The sequence below is a fragment of the Orbicella franksi genome, chromosome 15 (assembly GCF_964199315.1).
Source record: "Orbicella franksi chromosome 15, jaOrbFran1.1, whole genome shotgun sequence".
Taxonomy (NCBI): domain Eukaryota; kingdom Metazoa; phylum Cnidaria; class Anthozoa; order Scleractinia; family Merulinidae; genus Orbicella; species Orbicella franksi.
In genome coordinates this window covers 5,297,071-5,319,252 of record NC_138159.1, presented here as the reverse complement: position 1 = coordinate 5,319,252, position 22,182 = coordinate 5,297,071, and the positions used below count along the sequence as shown (strand labels likewise).

At 38.4% G+C, this 22,182-nt stretch overlaps 2 protein-coding genes across 6 annotated transcripts in view; both read left to right on the top strand.

Moving 5' to 3' along the window:
* The window catches only part of LOC145469685 (uncharacterized), a 65,091-nt gene that overhangs the window by 9,188 nt on the left and 33,721 nt on the right, over window positions 1–22,182 (top strand). The window contains exons 1-2 of one of the 5 annotated variants that reach the window (XM_081453456.1): window positions 2,770–4,891; window positions 7,597–7,705. The gene's annotated coding sequence lies outside the window, so the exon portion shown is untranslated. Of the gene's footprint in view, window positions 1–2,769; window positions 4,892–7,596; window positions 7,706–15,381; window positions 16,334–18,128; window positions 22,103–22,182 lie in introns of those variants that run through there. The other 4 variants (XM_081453455.1, XM_081453457.1, XM_081453453.1 and 1 more) reach the window with 4 other exon arrangements.
* Window positions 1–22,182, top strand: part of LOC145469724 (mitogen-activated protein kinase kinase kinase 2-like) — a 147,933-nt gene that overhangs the window by 105,521 nt on the left and 20,230 nt on the right. The window lies entirely within an intron of this gene.

Here is a 22,182-nt window from a genome sequence, read left to right as displayed (position 1 = left end):
TCTTAAAACCACGACGTCACGTTTGCTGGTTGCACAAATACATATTATCATGAATACATAAGAATGGAAGGTACGACTGGATGACAGGATTGAAAAGAACAAGTTATTAACGTCGGGGACGGAAAACAACGGCGTCCCTTATTTTCAGGGTGGAAATACTAGTGAAATTAGATTAAATGGAGATACAGGACAGCCATATATCCTATCCAATTTGTCTCTCTGCATGACTGTTTTAATTTTGGTGTGTACCTCCTATAAAGAACAGTCTGTTAATATCCATTGCATTTGATTGGATCAGGCACTGAGGTATTGTCTGATCTGATTACATAGAGCAGCTAGTAGAATTGTTATTTTCCCCTTCCCCCCCGCCCCCACCCCCCTCATCCTAGACAGGATGATAGTCCATTTCAGGGTTATTTCCCACTATTTTGACCTAACCACCCAAACCCGCGAGATCTGGCGGCTGGTGGGAGGCACTGTGAGAGTAAAAGATCGTCTTGCCCAAGAGCTGAAAAGTTCCGGAATTCTAACTCTTAAAATGTCGGTATTTGAGCCCAGCGCGGACCTTTTTCCAACACCCACGCGACTATTTCCGCCTGCATATCTGATCTCAAATTGGCGGAAAACGCAGACAATAATATGCGGCGGAAAATTTTTTTACAAGAATCCTTTTACTAAATCCTTTCAAAACAAAACAAATTTTGTCGGCAGTCAGCTTAACTATATCCCAATCGAAAAGAAAAATGCCTGCAAATGAAAATGCAGAGACGTTCGTTCATCGATGTACTCATAGTTAGTAGAGGAGACTGTGATGATATAGTGTTTGCGCTGGAAATAAAATTCATGCGTAAATACAAATCTTTTCAGCGGTTAGCACCGATACGTGCTGTCTGAGTTATCGATCCGCCCTGCTACAGTGAGATGTTTGTATGGCGGAAATTTCGCCTACTTCGTGAAAACTCCGGCCCCCTCGCTGGGCAATTAACGCCAGTGTAACCCTTATCTAGAGGTTATCATACCGAAATAAATTAAATCTTCTTGTTTTTTATTAGGCATTTACTACAGTGTTTCAACATTCCTCTTCTGAAATTAAATCAGGCTCCTATAGCTCGTATGGAATATTCTCGTTCTTTTATTTATCGTTAATAGTAGGTTATTTTGCAGTTGTGTGCTTAGTTACCTGGCCTATGAATGCAAGCAATGCTGGATGTGACCTTGCTTTGATACAGATCTCTTTGCTTTTCTGACTTAAATGCAACTAGTTAGCATTAGAACGTACTTGATTTGCACAACAAAAGCAGTGAGGTCTGTATCAAAACTAGGTCACCTGCACCCTCACTTCCATTCAAAGGCCAGGTTCACTGAGCAGAAAACTGTAAAATAGACTATTTATAATTTGGGCACAGAAGTTTTCACGAGGGAAATTTTCACTTTCGCTCACCGCAAACAACTCCTTTGCCGATTTTCATTTTGTGGTTCTTTCACTTAAAGAAAAAAAATACCATCACGAAAGTGAAAACCGGTAATTTTTCCTTCTTTAAGCTGATTATGGCGAGTTTTTACATGATCGCGAGGCGCGCTGGAGTGGGTAAACTGGGTGGAAGTCGTGACGTCAGTCAACTTCCACAGACTTCCTCATGCTGAAAATAAACGAAATCCGCGCGAACTTTGTCTAGACAAGGATTACCTTGCGGAACTTTGAAATGAAAATCAGTAACCCAGCTGGGTTTCAACTTCACCACACGACATCTTTTGGTACATACAGAGGATAAAAGTAAGCGAGATTTTGCGCGAGTGTTTTCTTGAATTGTATTCGCTCCATTAACGAATGCGTGGTAGAAATATTACAGATATTTCAAGCTTTCTTGGTGAACAAAATGTCTCGTCAATCCTTCTTAGGTAAAAAGATGGCGGTTGTACATTTTACCACACAATGTCATGCGAACCTTACACAGCCATAAAGTAGAAGGAAAGCTATATTTTTGCAATGTTTTTCCCTGCCGTTTCGTGCTAACGACATAGTGTAGTATATGCTTGGTTTAAAGATTTTAGAGCTTTTCTGTCGTTTTTAAGCCATCTTTCCTAGGAGCATTCAAGCGATTTTCTTGCATATAAAATGTGTGAAATTTCCAAATGTCGGAAAGATGGCTGAAGGCAAACGGATAGAGATTGTGACGAAGCGAGTTTAAAGCTACCGGCAATAGTTCTAAAACGTTTTCGATGATGAAACGTTTGCGTGGTTCTAGTCTTTATGAAAAGTTCGATGTAATTCAGATGAGCTAGACAAATGAGTAACGCAAAAATTCTGGCTAAAATTAAAGACACTTGAAGGATTTGAAGCTAACTGAATTCGCGTGAGGCCGAACACTTTTTTTCTTCTCGTGCATGCGCAAATAAAAGGAACTTTTGTCTATCCAAACTAACTGGCAAATCTAAGCAAATCTTACAATCGGAAAATGGGAAAACCTTAAATGAGATCAATCTGAAGGGAAAAAGGACAATTATTTTAATAGCAATAAAGCCCGTTATTGTAACAGGAAATAGGAAAAGATCGGTGTGGGGAAAATAACAAACTACCAAGTTTAGGAAATTGTATTCAAGAGAATATAATACCACTCTTTCAGCTCAACCCTTCAAGTTTCACTTTAAAACTTGAAATAAGAATTCTTTCAGTGTAAATCATAGAAATATTTTCATATCATGCGGAGAATTTAGCGTTGCAGAATTGAAAGACAACATCATTTATTTCGGCGTCTGATGATTCTGTTCTTATTTCCATTATCTTAGTGGTAGACAATGTATTTTTATGAACAATAGCTTTCCTTTCTCCAGAGCATCTTGTTAATGTCGTTTTTCCCGTCTGCACAGTGAGATTACGCATTAGCTTTTTTTTTTTCCTTCGCGCTTCAGACGGACGCCATTCATCGACAAAGTTCTTATCTGTTCTTGGGAATGTGCAGTTCAGTCCGGATCGAGCGATCTGGGTTTGTGTTCTGGCCGGAGACATTGTGTTGTGTTCTTGGGCGAGACACTTTACTATCACAGTCCCTCTCTCCACTCAGGTTTACAAATGGATATCGGCAAACTAAATGCTGGAAATAACCCTGCGATGAACTAGCATCCCATCCAGAGGGGAGTAGAAATACTCCTAGTCGTTTCATGCTACAGAAACCGGGATAAACTCCGGCCTTGATGGGTCACTTTACCTCTTATCTGTTCTTAAAGTTCGGGGCAAACTCGATCGATTGACTACCGGAATATTTATTATAATATGGATGTTTGTTTGAATAGAGGTGGCTGATTTGCGTGGGTTTCCAACTTTCCTTACTCACCGTAGATTTGGGCGTGGTAAATTTTAAACACGTCTTGCTTAATTTTACACCATACCAAATCAAATGGAGACGAGAATTCCCGCCTGCCATTTTAGTGCGTCGTTCCTATTCAGTTTAAATTCAAATAGCCTTTTACAGGTTAACAGGTTGGAGTATAGGATGAAGCAACGATTTTGGGATTCACGATTTACAGGAAAGAGTTCTTCTCATCAAAAGTTAGTCGCTTTTAGGCAGCTTGTAGCCATTTTGAAACGATAGTTCGACAATCAACGTGTACGTACGCACGAAGTTGGCAAGGAACAAGTGATCACATCACAACCGAGGAGTCTTCGATGTTTTTGCGACCGGAAGTTGTCGCCAAAACAAGTTAAAACGGATTAGTATCTTTTAATTTGAAGATAACCGTTTTTCCGCCTGCCGGCTCACTTTGTCCCGTTCTGTGTCAGTTTTGATTCTTGCGGGGGAACGAAGACCCTCTACAACCAATGCGGTTTTTCTTAATCTCTTTGAAGGAAGCGAGTATATTACAGGCTGTTAGTTGAAACTTCAATTTTTAGCAGTCTCGAGTTGTCAAGGATTTGAGAATTATTTTCCTGCTATGAAAAAATATCCGTGCAAGAAAATTTTTAGAGAAAGTATTTTTAATACGCCGGCAGTCGGCAGACTGAGGTCGGTAGATCTATCTTCGTTGATCTCCGCCGAAAACCGCAGAGACAGGCTTTTATTAAAGGTCTGTTCATTTGTTCTTTCCTGAAGTCTGCCCTCTGTGTTGTTGTCAGTGTTGAAAGGTCGCACGAACGCTGCAATTCACGATTCGATTACGCTGACAATACCTACTGTAAATATGTGTTATACTGGGCAAACAAGCTAATAAGTCTGGTGAAACATTTGGCGTCAATTAGCGTACTTTCGTTGTTTTCAGTAGGCAAAGTTTAAAAAGCGCTTTAACTACGGTCACGCCAAATCCTTGTCTCACAGCTCTCTTTTGTTCATTGTTTTCCGTCGTGGCACCCATGTAAACTTTGGAGCAACTGAAAGCGAGAGCTTTTTGCGAAAGGTATTTGCATCGACCGTCTTTTATACAGCGCTGTGTTTAAAGCTATGGACAAAGATTCCACCAAATGCATTGTTTAAATTCTTTCCAATAAGCCGAAAGCGGAAAAGGGTCGCAACTAAAAACCATTCGCTTGTAATGACCGGAAAGTTTGCTTCACGTAGAGCGAGGGAAGCCTGGTTCGTTTTAGCAAGCGTCGAGTGCTTTAGGATGTAAGCGCGTGAAAAAATTTCTTCACCGTGCGCGTATTTGTGCCTTCAAATGTTTTCATCGATAATTTTCTAAACTGAATTTTAATCAAGTTATCCACATGGCGACGTCATAGTTGAGTTTTGTTGTGCGAGCCGTCTAAAGGGATTATCTCAAAAGAGCATTAGTTGAATTGAGTGTCAAGAGATTTCAGATCATTGTGTGGCGGCCTACACTTTCATGCTGAGTCGCCGGAGTGTTTGAATACTTGGAAGGCAATTCTTGTTTGAATGAACCAAGCGACTCGATCTTAAAGGTAAGGTGTAGTTTTCAAACACAACTCTCATAGAAAAAAACAAGCTGTACGGGATTATTGTTCAAAACTTCATTACAAAGGCATCGAAGAAAGGTGAAACTTGAATTTAGCAAAGTTACGTAAACATGCTTTCCATATGCTTCGAGTGAATGATTGGGTCCAAGAAAGTGTTTGTTGCTGTTCCAAGATCTGGAACAATTCAGGACTTCACCAGAATTCTAGTTTTGCGATATATATAGCTTCGCTCTGTTTTCTTTCTTTGCAAAGAGCTGTTTTCAGAGCTGAGTGCATTGTAACTGAGTGTGATAATCATTAGAAGTATTTGCGCGGGTTAATTATTGTCTGGTTCGACACGAGAACAAACCCTCATTTGATATTATTTTTCCTTTCGTTCTGAAGAAATCGGAATGTTTGCAAGGAAGGCTAGAGATTTTATTTGCAGATTTTACTCTGTATGCCTTTAAGCATATAATTCAACCCTAAATTGCCGCCTGTTTCGCTGAAGTGTAAAGGACTTCATTGGTAGTTTTCGCTTTGTAGCACTGTTATCAATGGTTTCCTTTCGATTTCAAGCTTAATAAAAACTTGTAATTTTATGTAAAAGAATGGAAAAAGACATACAGAGATAAAATATTATGTACTGGGAATGTATGCTTTTCACTTAATGTAAGCAAAGTTAAAAGATTTACGAAATCCCTTGGGAAGGAAAACGCCATCACAGGAAACGGGGAAATAATTGAGTATGTTAATATTTTTGAAACGGAGATTTTAGATCTTTCACCTAGATATGTGGGCGATATCTTGTCAGGGAGATACAATTAGCAAGAGGTCAATATATTCCGGCCCGTATTTTTGTTGCTGTTTTTCTTTCCGCCTTTTGTATATAATAGAGTACATTATAGAACAATGCTACATTGTACTCTGTTTAGTACGGTTTAAGTTGAAAGGTTTTGTCAACCTAGAAGCTACCACTGTCGAAGGGTTTTCATAACAAAACTCTTGCCAAATAAAACCTGCTTTGAACAAAGTCAACTTTCCTTTCCGGTTAAGGATATATTTGTTTCTAGTCCACTAAAGGGGAAAAAAGTTTCGAAAAAGGGCTCTGTTTTTTTTTAAATAGATGTAAACATCAATAATTTCTTCATTTCCATCAACAAATCTCTAACTCGTTGTGAAGATTTCGCGTGTATTTCAGAAATTTGTGGTAACTTGAAACTTTAATTGTTGCACTAAGATTGTGGAGTCACGGTTTTACATAAGGAAACCACTCAATTACTTTGAACGAGATGGAAAATTTTCTTGGTAAATCTATTAATTTTTGCCAATCTTTCGTGGCCTTCAAACCCTCTTTTTCGGTCATTCTAGAAGATTGTTACTGTCAAAAAATTGCGAACAGAGAAGAGATATTGGGCAAATTAAGCTGCTTAGAATGAAGCTATTGCTCAGTAATGATTTTTTTCTTTATTACTTGTCATCTCTGTCTCTTCTTTATAAAAGCTTAGCTTCTGACCTGGTATATGTATGACCAAAGGTTACTAATAAAATGTCACAACTTACATGTAATACTTCGACAGTCAAAGCTGAAAAAAATGACTTGGAACTCAAAATCTGCTTTATTTACAACTTGGCCAAATTCCAATCGCCGTTTTAAATTCTTCTGAAGTGTGATTCACTAGGCCAGAATCAGAAATGCAAGCTAACTAAAATGATGAATTTATTTATTTGTACATGTTGTGTATTTATCGAAAGGGACAATGGCTTAGCAGGATCTTTCTAAGGTCACAGGAGACCCAAAAATAATGTTCTGATTTGCTAGAACAGTTCACGGCTAAACAAATGAACAGTACCATTATTAACAAGTGTTGATAACTAAATGGTGCGGGTGGACTGAAGGATCGAAATGAGGACAAATTGAGATAAAAGCTATGTTGTGAATCTTTTAAGGTTCAGTATAAGTAACTTTGAGAGAAAAAATTATCACAAGATGTACCCAGATATAGGCGAAGACTCAACTGAAGAATGTTTCCTAATGATTACAAACAGTCTCGCCAAAATGTCCTGAAATCTTTGCCGAGTCCTCAGAAGATCTCGTCTAGGACGAAGAATCCTAATAAAAATAATTCGCCAATAATAGGGTTTATCCCTCGCAGTTTGCCACAGTCTTCACCAATCGTGTTTCATATTTCTTTGATTCCTCCCTTTTTTGTGACGTTCGTTTCCCATTCAGAAAAAAATATTAATGGAACTAGGTGGGTTTCGATGTCTCGTCGAGCCTCGATTTTTAATGCTATTTCGAGCGATCCTACTCTCCCTATAAACATATATAGAAATGCGATATTTGTTTGTTTTGCTTACTTGCCAAGTTGCCAAAACTACGACAAAACATCGCTGGCTTCTCCGCGAACGTTTCTGGAAAGGTCAAAAACAGTTTATACGTTGATGCATATTTATATTTTTGAGGCTCTATTAATTGACCAACAATATCGAAATGATATTGTTGTAGAGTTGACGCATGATACTGGATAATTATCATCCTAAAGAATTTTTAGATTTTTATTCATTGCGCTATCACGGAAAAGCTAAATAATCCATTGTTTGTTTGCTTGCGTTTAAGGTCGCTAAAACACGATTAGAGTTTTGCTCAATCTAGAGATATCTTGTAGAGGTCAAGACGTGTTTACAACGTGTTGTTATTCGTCCTACAGATTTGTATGTGGCGGGGGATGGCATTTTGAAGCAAGACATATCAGAAAGCAAGAAGAAAGTGTCAGCGAAAGAACGGAAAAGGGAATTGAATTTATTTTCAAGAAATAGGTGAGTATTTTAATTTCAGTTTGCTTTGTGATGTAGCGTTCCTTTGCTTCAAATGTAGCTGGTTGATCGAAACCAATTTGCAAACGATTTCGGTAAAGACCGTTTCATACCACATGGCTATAGACAAGTCAATAAGCACCAAAAATTACTGCAGAAATTAAAAACGGTCTCTGTCATTAAAACATGGTATACATGTACCACGACTGAAGGATTTAGCCTTTGTGAAAATTGTGGAGGATATTAAGTATACTTCTTTTCTTTTGCACAGTAATTAAAGCTGACATAAAGAAATGCCGGCAACCCGTCCTTCAGTTTTGCGAGATAGTAGTCTAGGCTTCCTAATAAGCTGAAACAAAGATTGAATACCGCCGGATCGAGGAAGACTTCGTAGTTTTATAAATTCTTAAATGTTTTTAACCATTTTAGGTTTCGTACAAAGAGTATCGCTACCTTTTTTATCGAAGTAAAATTAGTTTTTCGGTATTTTTCAATCGCGCGTTCTCTCATCCCAACCACACACTCGTTATGACAGCCCACGCCTTCCAATTCTTACTTCCGGCCGGGGTGTCGCCCTCGATAACTATGCAAACGTCTAAAACGTTAACGGCCATTCTTACATTTTCGACAAACCATGCAATGAAAAACTGCACTTGGCCGTGTAATAAATGTCATATCCGCCCAGCCACCAGGTTATAAATAGTTCTACAGCAAAATCATAATTGGACGTTGAAGATAGAATGAAATCGTGTACAATATTTAGGTTTGCATGACTTTCATATAATGTATGTGTTCTCGCTAAGCGGGTAATCAAAACACAGGAATATACATGGACACATGCAATACTGATATTGTCAGGCCAATATAAACAGGTTTTGTTCTGATGTTTCCGTAGGGGACAAAATAGCAAAGCAATGGTTTATTGTGTGACATTTCCGTATTTCTTAAACATTGTGTTCGCCTTGACGTGGTTAAGGAAATATTTTCACATGTGGTAAACTAATCACCTATCATTACTCTTTTTCGTCGTCGCAATTTTGTATATCCGGCTTAATAGCACCACTAATTTAACACGTCTTGTTGTTTTTACTCGATTCAGATGAATGAAAACTTTTTAAATAACGTCACGTACTAGAAAGAAGTTTTCTCTGAGACTTGACAAGTAAATTGCCGGAACGACGACTCGGCGAAACAAAGTGCTTTTTAAAAGAAATTAAAACACTCCTCTCTAGAGTGATATGTAATCCTATTTAAATAACTTTTATATTCAGTATTGAAGCCACTAAAACGATTAAATTTTTGTTCCTTTAGTTTAAAAAAGAATATGTTTTAACCCATACAGAGCTCATTGCCTATGTACACAGCATGTGAACACGAATGTTCTCTCCCTCGTGCAATACAAACTGGCCAATTGAACAGAACTTACACAAATGAATTGTCGCTGTCTTTCTCCCGGCTTTCTGCACCCTACGCCGACAAAGGAAGGATTGAAAAGATGCTGCTCTGCGCGTAGGCTGGGAGACCACGAAGAAATGAGACCTAATTTCGATGTTTGTGTTCATGAAAGACCTTAAATCCATCTCTTTAGAACACATAGTTTAATTGCAAAACCCCAAGATATTCTCGAATTCTAAACCGCGCATCTGCGAGGCCGGGCAAATAGTTGTAACTTTTTTTTTATAGCACAGTTGAATAACTAGCCGTAACAATCACTTTAGAGGGGCAAATCTGAACGGAAATGATCTTGTAAAATATTCTAAACTTAGGATTTCATTGGAATGTTGTGTTCTTGATTTTCGTAACTGCGGTCAGTGAGAGCTGATGTTTTACTTTAATTTTCAAACTCAGTAACAGGATGAGTAAAGTGTGCAAGATTACAACAAAATTAGGTAGGAGGAAATTAAAAATTACCTTTCAACATATCCTTTCTGTTCGGACCTGATCTCCCCCATGGTCACATTAGAAAGTGACTTGTAAAACTTCAAAACTGCATTCTCTGAGAAACACACAGTTAAGCGGAAATTCGTGTTGGAATTTACTGTTTCCCTTCCAAGCCCTTTACACCTCTTACATTTGTAGCTTGTTAATCCAACGTTGTTTATTTAAAGTGAGCGTCGTTTTCCTCTCACTGTGTGGGCAGCAGTAATTAATTAATTAATCAATTAATTAATTGAGCAATCAATTTTCAGTAATAAATTGATCGTTTAATCGATTTAAATGCCAAGACCTGTTTAGTGACTGCCTGCTAACACTGCAGAAAGCTTGTAGTGCGCAGGTGTTCCATAATATCGAAACGGCTGGATTTTTATCCGCTTAATTTGAAAAGAAATCCGCTTAAGCCGACTTCCTCTATGATTGTACACTACTAATATCAACTGAAGCTTACACAGTCTCCCTTTATGAGTACATCGTCTAATAACTCAATACCTGTTATTACAGTTATCAGCGGTTTGACATACAAACGAGGCGAAATGGTCAATTTTGCTTTGTATTGACCCGTTTGCCTCGTTTGCATGCCTTTTTAAGCAAAGGAATATTAGACGGCAGGCTCAACTGTAATAACAGATATTAACTGCTCGTTTCCTGCTTGTGTGAGGTCTAATTTTCCAGAGGAATCATTAAGAAGAAACAGTGAACTGCTGTCTGGTCGATAAACTCACATTAATCGCATTTTTTACAGTAGAAAGGAATGACAAGTTAACTCTTATCAAGACCGTTGATGAATGTTTATCGGTTGAAGTTTAAGGTTACAATAAAATTGTCTTTATCTTTCTTGTTTAATCTTAAAAAACAAACGAAAGAACAACTAGACAAACAAAGAAACAAATGAACCAAGTTCTATTTCAATTGCCAAATTGCCGACAGAAATTGTCACCATTTTCCTAGGGTTTCCATATTTAAAAGAATAAAGTAGCAGGAGGAAATCGTAAAGTAGGCGGGGCCTATTGGACCACGATAGAGACGACCAAGTGGAGATGATGTGAGAATTGCCGAGTTTCCCCTCCTGTTGGAGGAACTGCTGGGCCCTAGGACATTTTGAAATCTGCGTGCCTTGAGGTGCATTCTGATGCATTTTTAGCACCCAAGAGTGATTTCAGTTGCGGGATGAAGCCAGTGTACACGTTAGTTTTGAAAACCTAGTGGGCAGACAAATTTTATTATTGTTTTAAAGTAAGGGAAATTTATACTTTCTATTCATGTAGTTCAGCAGTTTCAAACAGGTGCCACATTTTTAAAACGTGCCTTCAAAGTAGAGCTATTTTCGCGTTTGGTTCAAAACTCGATTTAACGGGTAGAAAATCTTCTTTTAACCGTTGAAGGAACAACATTGAATTATCATTGCAACATGGCTAAAGAAACTGCTATGATATATCTATGGTTGAAAAAAAGAATTGAGACTTTTGAGCGAACATTATTTTTTTTAAGAGCGCCGGCAATGTGTGCTATTTTTCCAGTTTCGGTAGGCATGCATGCAGCTTGTGTCGAGCGGACCGAACTTCAATCAATCCTAGAATACCTAGAATTTTTAATCAAATAAAACTCATTTTAGTGATTGACTAGGTAAGGGCTTCGAAATGCCAGCTTATGAGAAAATTCGAATTTTCGCGAAGTAAAATCAGTGTTCGGTTTTTACAGAGAGAGCCTCTTCAATAGCAGTATCCTCATTTTTGGCTTGTAACTCTATTTAATTGAACTGTAGTAACGACAATCCACTGTAATGTTATTTTTTTCAGTTTTCAATTATTCAAGTTCAAGAAAAAAGTTTCAACATCAAGATCGTTTTGGTAATTTATTTTTTGTTAGTGTTTTTAGAGCTGCAGATGAATCTGGTCCATTACAGTGTAAAGATTGGTTCGACAGGATTTTAATTTTTTTATTTTTCGTTTGTCTTAAATTCTGAACTCTCGCGTTATGAAAGGATTTTATTGTTAAGGCACCTTTTAAACCGTCAATCAGGGTACATTTGGAGCACTTTTGACCTGAATGAGTGACCAGCATTTCACGGCGAAGACCGCCTTCGCATTCATCAAGGGCACAGGTGGAGGTTTAAAACAATTTGTGACCAGTTGTAAGCCTATTGTTTTATCGTCAATGGTAACTAATAAAAGACAACATAATCTATTGCCTCCGCTTCAGAGCGGAAAATGTGCCACCGTCAAATACGATGTACGTTATGCCCGCCAAAAATGTACTTTTGCTTCGAGGTTCGAAATGTACCTATAATAGCCGCATGCCCTGCTTGGTTTTTCACTTGTTCATTTATTTTCTCAGAAAGATCAGACCCGATTATTTCGTTGGTGAAAAAAAAAAACAAAAAAAACAAAAAAAAAACTGGGTATTAAAAAACTCTGTGACAAATAGTACCCGGCGCAAATGCTTGAAGTAGCGGTTCACCTGCGTCGGGGGTCGGCTTATTCTGAAAACTCTGTTTTAAAAAAATTATCGAAAACAATGGGTAATGGCCGTGCTTTGCTCTTTCTTATCCCAGGTATTAAATTGTAAAAGTAGATTTCTTTTGCGTTGTGTCGCAACATCCTAGCCTGAAATGTTTTCCTCGGCCCTGGACAGAAATGTAAAAGATTCAAACGAAATTTGGTTACGAAGAATCAAGAGATGGGAGATGAGATGATTTTAGACAATTTGCATCTGCATTTCAAAGTAAGAATACGTTATGCTAGGTAGGTTTTGTCGGACTTGTAAGAAAGAAAAAAGAAAATTCTTGGCAATGTCTGGGTGAAGGCGTTTCAGTAACTCCTAAACCTATAGCATGAATTGATTTAGCGCACAGCAGGGATGGCGCAGTGGTGAAAGCGCTCGCCTTCCACCAGTGTGGCCCGGGTTCGATTCCAGCCCCGTGCCATATGTGGGTTGAGTTTGTTGATGGTTCTCGCTTTGCTCCGAGGGTTTTTCTCCACGTTCTCCGGTTTTCCTCCCTACACAAAAACCAACATCTCCAAATTCCAATTCGATCAGGATAGAGGACCCGTATGAAAACCAACTAAGACTGATGTGGCTTTCTCTCCAAATGTTGTAATTTATTTATTTGTTTACGGCACTTCCCTGGTCGAGGTTCTAGTCCATCGCTGCAGGATATTTTCTTCATAAATTTATGTCATGATTTCGACAGTTTAAATCTTGTTGCGGCACACAACATGTCCATCACCGCCTTTGAAGAAAGTTTAGACAACCGACGAAGCTAGTGGTAAAAACAAATTAGGATGATGGTTCGGACGATTAGCGAAGATTGAAACGCTAATCTCTATACAGAAAACTTGAAATCGGGGCAAACTTTAAACTGAAGTCCAGATGCGCCGAAAAAATGGTGAATGTATACCTTTGAAATTTGAACATTTACTTCGAACCAAACTAACGATCCAACTCCAGTTCGAACCAACATTGTCAAAATTATTAATTTTGAGATCATACGTATTCTGGTTTCTTTTGGAACTGTTTGTGTCTGTGTAAGGCGGGCTCAAACACCCATTTGAGTCAACCAAAATAATTAAGTTCGACAGTTGATTGAAATGTGAACCTAGTGGCGTCGAACTTAATTGCTAATTCGACACAATATCTTTGAGGTAAAATGTAGGTTTTGGGCAAGCTGAATCATGCAGTTTCCTAAAATTACAAAGATTTTCTTTGTTTAAACTTGAAGTTAGCTAATCGGATACTTAAAACTGAGAACTCTGCGACATCCTGTCTTACGACTGTCTTCTCTCACAGAATTGAAGTGTTTTTTTACAGCAAGGAATTGTATTAAGGCACTACATGCAATGGCCCATTCGAGGCGAGGTGTTAATTGAGAACTATTAGAATATGATTTGGAAGCAGTTGATAGTAACTTGACTACTGGAACTGTAACAGACATACTCACTAATTTGATGCAGCACATTCTAGGCACTCCAGATGTACAGAACAGATCTGTCTCACTTTGTATCAATCCCACATGCTAAAATGCGAGCAATTTGAAGTGATCTGTATACATGTTTTCGATTGAAAGCGCTAGCCGCTATAACATGGACACCTCCATTACGGACAGTAGTAGTCAAGTAGCCTCTTGGGCCCGGTTTAAACGTCGAACTTTACATTTTCCGAACCTTATGTCGCTATCAGGTAAATGTAGAGTTGGACGTCTGCATCACTTACGATTCAGACGTCGAACCTTACATGTGCCCGGCGAATCTAATGCATACATTACGGATACTTCATACATACTTGAATCTTAACTTTACTGACTGCAAGGCAATTAATTTATTGTCACGCCAGATCTGAAAATTTGGTTTTAAATCAAGTCGACATTAACTCCCGGACCCTCCCCCGCCTAGCTGACGATTTTCCTTTTTCTCATCAGTTGTAGGCTTGGCAACGTATCGATACTGCACAGAGAAATTAGATTTTGATCAGTCTTAGTGGCTCCCATACACTAGTGACGCCGCTCACCTGTTACTAATAGTGTTGGACGCTCAATTCGTTAAATACCATTGCATCATTGTACATATTCACTTTGGGAGGCCTTAGGGTAAGCTGTATATGGAAATACCAAAATACAATACCACAATTATCCCAAATACTTTACATTCATAACATTATATTCAAGCCATATGGCAGAATATTTTAGAAAATCCTAAATTTCAATAAAAATACTAAATCTAAATTGGCAAAAAAGGAAGAAAAAGAAAAACAGAATTTTTGTACAGGAGTATACATCAAACACATATTCAAACCACTACATGTAGTTGACACAGATGCATATTAACTTACATTTTTGTAGGTCTGAGTCAACGCCAAAGTCAAGAAAAAAATGCGGGTAATTGCGATGTAGGGCATCACTGCTGTAGCTATCTGTTTGCAATTAGTAAAACACACATTGTACATTGAGATTCTGTTTTTCAGTCGAAACGCCAGACATTTCAGGACACGGCAAGTCACAAAGGAACCTTTATTACGAGGCATTTCATGTTTTGATTTAATCAATCAGATGTAATGCTGTTAATGGGATAAGTCTAGTCTCGAAGACTAACTATCCGTTTATCTCGCAAAACATTTTGTTTCATGGAATGAAAATACTAGTTTAGTTTTCGCAAGATTTACCGTCATTGCACGATTTTTTTTTTGTCGAGAGGTGCTCTTCTTTCAAGTTTGGGATCATTCCCACCCGTGCTAGCGTTGTTTTTCAAAAAAATAGACCATGCCCTCTCCGCAGATTTTATCATCTTTTCGGTGAAAAATCTTTTGTTTTTTACCGAGCGTGCATGATATCTGTGATTCACTGGCATGTTTTCGGCTGCACACGATGAAGATACAAGATATAAAGGATGGTTATATTTATTTTGAGATTTTGCCAAAAGAAATATGTACACTTTTGAAAGTTGTTCGTGTCAGTTTGACCTTCACAGAGGTTATGCAAAAGTTGTTTTGAAAACATGAATTGTGTTCATTGAAGGAGAAAATCTGTTATGATTTCTATAAATTTTGTACAAAATACCTAATGTGTGGCCATTGAAATGAAAGCTTTTGAGTAGTACTTTCATGTGGCACTGTTTATTATATTTTACCTGGTGATTCCAACCTTTAAGTCTGTGGATGAAACCCTGGTGTGTGACCATTCAAATGAAAGCTATTGAGCAGTACTTTCATGTGGCACTGTTTAGTATGCTGCACAAGGCGATTCCAACTTTTAAGTCTGTGGATGAAACCCTGATGTGTGACCATTCAAACAAAAGCTATTGAGCAGTACTTTCATGTGGTACTGTTTGTCATGCTGTACAAGGTGGTTCTTACTTTTTTGATCTGCGAATGAAATCCTTATGTGTGACCAAACCATGTGTTTATTGCCCTGTACTGTGTACAGGTCTGCAAAAATAGAGCCAGTCATTAATGAGAAACCTAAGACATTGCCATTGAGTACAATTGTGGTAATGTACAATGCAATCTTGTCCACTTATATCTTTTTCATTCAACACATAAAACATCACGTCGGTTAAATCGCTATCGCTGATAACAAGATTTCAAGAACTGGACTGACGACGAAACTAGGAAAATCGCAACCTGACAACTTGGAGGTCTTATCATGTTCCCATGACAACATTACGTGATATGTTTCCTTTCAATTAAAGCAACCTAACTTTAGCACACGTCTCTCTACAAATTTCCTAGATAATCTGTCTGTAAATAACCATTCGGCTGTGGATAAACGATCATTAATTCGACTAAATTCACACGCAATGGCTTTGATGTGAGCAACGGTAGTTTATTCCGGGAAGAAAATGTTGATGTTTCGCGCTTTGAACAAAGAGTTAGGTATCAAGTTTTAGATGAGTGCGTCGGTGCATTAAGATAAAATCGGAGCTGCCATTAAGCCACGCCTATTAGGAACGATTTGACGAGTTATTTTCGAGGTTCAGAATGGGAGGCTCACACGAAGTCGTGAAAAGATAAACAAATATTATTGGACGTTACCTCGGGTCTGATAACAGCCAGTTGCAGAACATTCTTATCGCATATGAGCTCTGAAAAAATGACGGGCGATGCGTGCAGATTAAGGTAACGGCTTGTGGAGAGAAGAGTGGAGATATCGGAGCAAGAAAAGTGGAAAATCGAGAACAGAGTCACTGAGAGGCGCGCTAGAACGTAAGTCAGCTAAGTGCATTTATTTGTTATGACTTGTAGGTGGAACAGAGCTTCAGTGGTTTGTTTTGTAACAGATACCTGTTAGGAGTCGTTTGGGACAGTAAATGGCGTTATCATCGGGGCATTGTAACTTAGATTTTCGATTCTTATGTGAGCTGTTACTTAGTTCAGTCAGTTGTATCGCTCAAATACTCCTGCAGGTTTTACTACAAGCTTCCATCGACTTACTCTTTGTAAAGTGAGTGTTTTCAAAACGGATAATCTTCTGCGGAGAACAAAAGATGGTTTCAAACAGAGCGAGCTAAATACTTGTAACAACAAAGCTCTACAACCAGGCGGTCGATGAGATTTGTCTTAAAATCCGCCTCACTACGAAAATTATAGCGCTAAACCTTATAATTCGATTATGGGTAAAGACATTAAGTGAGAGGGTGAAGGAAAATTTAGTGAATCGTGTTAGATTCAGTCAGGTATTTCTAAATTTGTCGACATTAATTCTTGTGTCGCCAAGTTGTCGGAACGGAAGCAGATGTATCGCAGTTTAGCACCAGCTTAAAACTTGTCACTTTTTCAAGTTGACAGTGAAGAGCAGCTTAATGAACTCTAACAATTCCGGTTTTATATCGATTCCAGCCGATTAGATATCGATCAGTGTCTCAAGAGACCGATCCTTTACCTTCTCTCTTGCGGAGTCCAGTCATGTTTACCTTGTTTAAAGTCTTTTGATAGACGAAATCCCGAAGCATGCCCGTTTACAACCTACAAAAACTACTGAGCAGTATTTTCACGCGATCACGGCTGCTTATTATACCGTACAAGGTCGTTCTAAATTTTTAGTTTGTGGATGAAACCCTAGTGTGTGACCATTCAAATAAAAGCTATTGAGAAGTACTTTCATGTGGTACTGTTTATTATGCTGTACAAGGCGATTCCAACTTTTAAGTCTACGTATGAAACCCAAGTGTTTGACCATTCGAATGAAAGCTATTTTGGCGCACTTTTACGTTGTTCGCATCGGTTTGTTTTCTGTCAATTATTGTTCGCTTGAAATTCTAGAAGTAGGTCTTATTAGAACTGAGGCGTTCTTAGTAAGATTATTCATATGTAACAAACAGAAACACCACTTTTCTCGCTTCATTGGAGTTACGGCAACAGTCACGGTTTGACAGAACTTAAAACTACTTCTAGATCACTGTGTTTCTAAAAGTTTTTTGTTCTAACAAACGTTCCAACTTCTTGTTCATTCACGTATCGCACGAGAGAGAGGCTAGCTTGAAAACGAGGCTACGCGCGCAAATTTTGCGTTCCGAGGTTGCCACGCCTCTGAGTTACGCCAGGATTAAATTAGTATTTGTTGCCGGCAACGCTAGCGTATAAAGTGGATAGCATCTTGACCTTAGGGTAACCTACACGCAACAAAACAGGAAATATCGGAGTCTCGGAAAAGAAAGTCAATCCTTAGAACTAATTAATGGAGATCCATTTTCTTTGCGACGTGGAGAAAATCCTACAGTTTTGTTTATATACGTGCCTCGGACATAGATAGCCGTAGGACTCTCTGGATATCAGCTCAATCGTGCAATACCGCTTGCTTATCGTACAATCGCGACCTAAAGGATTTAACAGATGCCGCGTCGCACTTTCGCGGTATTTTTCAGTTCTAAACCCACGGCGTAATTGTGTATTGCAATTAAATGGCAAAACTACTACCTTAACCGCGTTCTGCCCAATTTGCACATCTATGTGCAATACTCTAGCAGAAATAAAAGTCCGAAATTTGACTGTAAAGAACTGCATTGTATAAACAGTATATTTTAAAGCTTTCGGTAGGTGATCCTCAACTTTTGCCGCTTTCTTTGAAGTACTAAGAATTTTTCACGGATGCCAAAGAAATGAGAAATAGTTACTTAAGGTTATAATTTTAATGGAATGGTTAACCACCGTGAAATGTCAATCAATTTTTTGAACCACCGAAAGTGTCTTCTATGATGAAAGACACCTGTATCGTTGTGCAAGAAAGTGCAAAAACTTTCATCTCAATGGCTGACCCTTAGGGGTTTTTTTTAGCTTACAACTCATACGAGCAAAAAAATAAAAATGTAATGCTAACAAAAAACCTTTCATTTGAATGGACACACACCAGGGTTTCAACCACAGAATTTAAACCTAGAACAATCTTGAACAGCATTATAAACAGTGCCTTATGAAGGAACTGCTCAATAGCTTTCACTCTGTTGAAAATGGCAACACACTTTAGTATAAACCGTACTGAACACATGCAAACACCCGCTCAAGTGTTTCATTTGAATAACATTTATAACTTTAATGCTATTTTACGCCACGTAATAATAGAAATAGCGCACACCATGTTTGTGGGCTTTCGCTCGAGTTAATAGCCAATTAGCCATCTAAGATTTGGTATTAGCTGAACATTGGGCAGCTTGGTTTTCTCATTCAACTGCAAATCAATTTCGTGCCACTTGGTCTATGTTTTTCACAATTATGTGCCAAGCCGCACGCTTCATATTAGCTCTTCAGTTGTTTGCACAGCGTTCTTAATTGGATGTACGCATGTGTCTTAAATGATCGTTAACAGTCCTTCCGTGCCTCAAGAATTGCTCCTAAATCCTGTTCCAAGCTCAGCTGGACTCCCCGACAAAACCTTTTAAGCAGATCACATCGAGCTCTCGTTGGGTGGCTCAAAGGTTGGTCTTAATGAGGAAGACAGCTCTTAGTTTTGTGTAAAGATATTTGGAAAGTCTCTCCTATTTCCAATCCTGCAGTTCAACATCTCGGAAGTTTGACATTTCCTCTAATAATGTCTTCCGGATTTTATCACTTCGATTTATTGCACAAAGTAGATGCCTGGTTGATTAATAATATGTAGGAGAATCTCGTCAACAGTTTCTGAACTGTTTCCCTGTTTTCCGATAGACTGGAGGAAAAAAACTACCACGAAAAACAAATAACAACAACAACAACAAAAAAAAACGTTTGAAGAATTAGCCACCATGTCAATCCTAGATTATTGATGCGGATGAAACTTCTTATCAGTGATGAATCAGTGAAAATCCAGTGTCTAAAAAAACTCGAATAAATTTGTGTTATATTTGCTTTCTAATATCTGCTACATAGTCGGGACGAGTGGGTTAAGTTCAGGAAAAGATTCATAAAGTTCTCATGTTTTCAAATTATTTTCAGTTTATCCAAGCGAACTTTTTTTGGCAACCAAATACTGCTTAAAAATTGAAATTGAGTTTCATTTTTAGTAGCGGTTAACTGGTTGTCATTAAAGTCAGTCTTCGCATCGTATAACCGATGTCATTGATTAACGATTATTAAGTGAAGTCTAGGCGAAAACATTGCAAAATTCCTTGGGATTCACTTATCGTAACAAGCATTTTTCGTCTTTCTTCAACGTTACTTTTAAATTGTCAATCTGAGCATATTTATTGCTTCATTCTGAACTCTAGCAACATCATAGTTCTTACAGCAGAAACAATATTCTAGCACAGTATTTTCCACCGATGGAATTCGTGTAGAATACTTCTCGTATTCGCTGATCAGTCCTTAACCTTTGAGAGGTGACCGACATCAAGGGCTGTCGAGTTGTCTCGCCGATATCTGCGATATCCAGTTCGGCGCGTGGCCAAACTCCTCAGTCCAACGCCGAAATTGAACAAGGAACATGCACGCAAAGTTTTAGTAGTCACGCGAATTTGTTTACTCCAATGCTTTCGACGACCCTTAAACCAAGTGTCGGAAGCTGTGAAACGAAAAGGACCTGCTTGCTAAACGAATTCCACACAGCACTGTACAAAACTGATTGAAATCCCGTCTTAAATCTACTTTTCGGAATCATTTCAAAGCTATTGAAAAATACAACAGACTTGCAGATTTAGCAATATGCGTATGTATCTTATTTTCTTGGGAAATGCTCCCTTTCTGAAGGAATCAACCTGTTTTACAAGAATAAACGAGAAAAACTTGACTGTGGCTTATCGCATTACACTGATTCATTCCAAATGACACCGGTTAAAACTGCTGGAAAAATTCCTTTCTTGCATGAAATAGGAAATCAAGAAATAGGAATAAATGTGTGGACGAAAAACGAATAACTACAGAGAAAAATGTTCTGTTAGCGAGGTGGGTTGAAAACTGAAGGCCATCTTTTCCACGGGTGATATTTTTGGTTTCGTTCTCCTTTGTCCAGGATAACATTACATACTGGGCCGTGGAATTAGACATGGCATTTTCAGAGTCAAAATATCTCCAGTTTCATTGTCTGAATCAATCAATGCCTTTTTGTCTCTCCCGGTTCGTCATTTCACAGTGGCTTTCATGCAGACCGACATTAGCACTACCCAGGTCGCTCCAACACGAAACAGAACCCCAGGTAGCCACTTGCCTGTTCAAGGATATGGGGTCAAAAAGTTAATGTATGGTCTTATTGGACTAAAACTCCTGATAACGACGAACTGTTTTGCTTGTTCGGGGTAGTTCTTAATCCGGAAATATCCGGAAAGCTTTTCTGAGTGTTGCGTGACTTTTTCTTACGTCATTGAAAAATGTTGATTCCTGGTGAAAACTAATTAATTATTTCCGTCTATCGACATCAAGAGTTTTCTTTCAGTTTCAATTAGTGTCACGGATTCAAGACAACAAGCGATATGCGTAAAATATGTTTTTCACTTTCATTCTGCCGCTTGAAACCACGCATCTGAAATGGTTTGATTTACTTTTTCGCTTTGATGTACAACTAGGACAGAATTCACCACACTACAGTCTTAATAGAACCCTATCTAAAAGAGTTTACACGTTTCTAACGTAATTAACCAAGGAAATCACTGTTACATCTGCGTCAAATCTCTGCGGACCATATGTTAAATTTTGACTGCTGGAAAAGCTCTTAAAACAAACAAACAATGAACTTTAGAATGGAAAATTAGCGACGCTTGCCTGTGGGACATTGTATCAACTCAGTACTGCAGAAAAGATTCGGTTGAAAGATCTAGGGAATGGTTTGAAAATAAAACTGATATAACTTTTCTAAAACAAAACGGCATTTTCTAGAGGCGAACTCTCTGACTGAAAAAGTCCTTTTTGAGCCAAGAAAAAAACATCTGGTTTATTAAGATGTATACTCTTTATGCGTTTGAGTTTTCTTTAGTTCTTTTCGCTCGGTGTGGATTTGAACGTGCAATCGTGCTGGAAAATCTTCGTAATTCATAAAGCGCAGGTTAATAATGAATTTCTCCGCTCGATATGAGCGATGTTATCGACATCTGAAGTCTCTTATGTTGTGTGTTAATTGCATTCTTTGAGCTTAAGGAAACCCGTCGATCCCCGATTTAATTTCAACCATTCATAGCGTGATGTTTTGTTGCTGTCTACCGTGACAAGACTCCCGTGCTTTCCCCATAGGAAGTCCAGCCCATAACATCTGGAGTGCATTGACAACCTTTCAACACCGTATGATTAAGAGACTTGCGAGAATGGAATCAAAAATCTTTTCATTCAAGCGTCGCCGCTCGCATTACCGGACAGCACACTCGACAAAAACGCAAAAATCTGATTACACACTAAACGCATGTTTGGTAAGCCATGCCAAGTCCTGTGCCTGCCTTTAAATGGTTTAGACAATTAGGACGATTCGCCGAAAAAGGGATTAAAAACGGATTTCTCCTGTTATAATGTTTCTGTTCAGCAGATAAGCGTAGGCTACCAAGTTAATGTAGTATCAGGCATCTAAATCGCGAAGCTCTTCAGGTAATGCTCTTAACGAACGTAATGTTTTCTTAACTTAAGTTCCGTTGCAATTTTAAATGGCCTATGTTAACAATATTTGT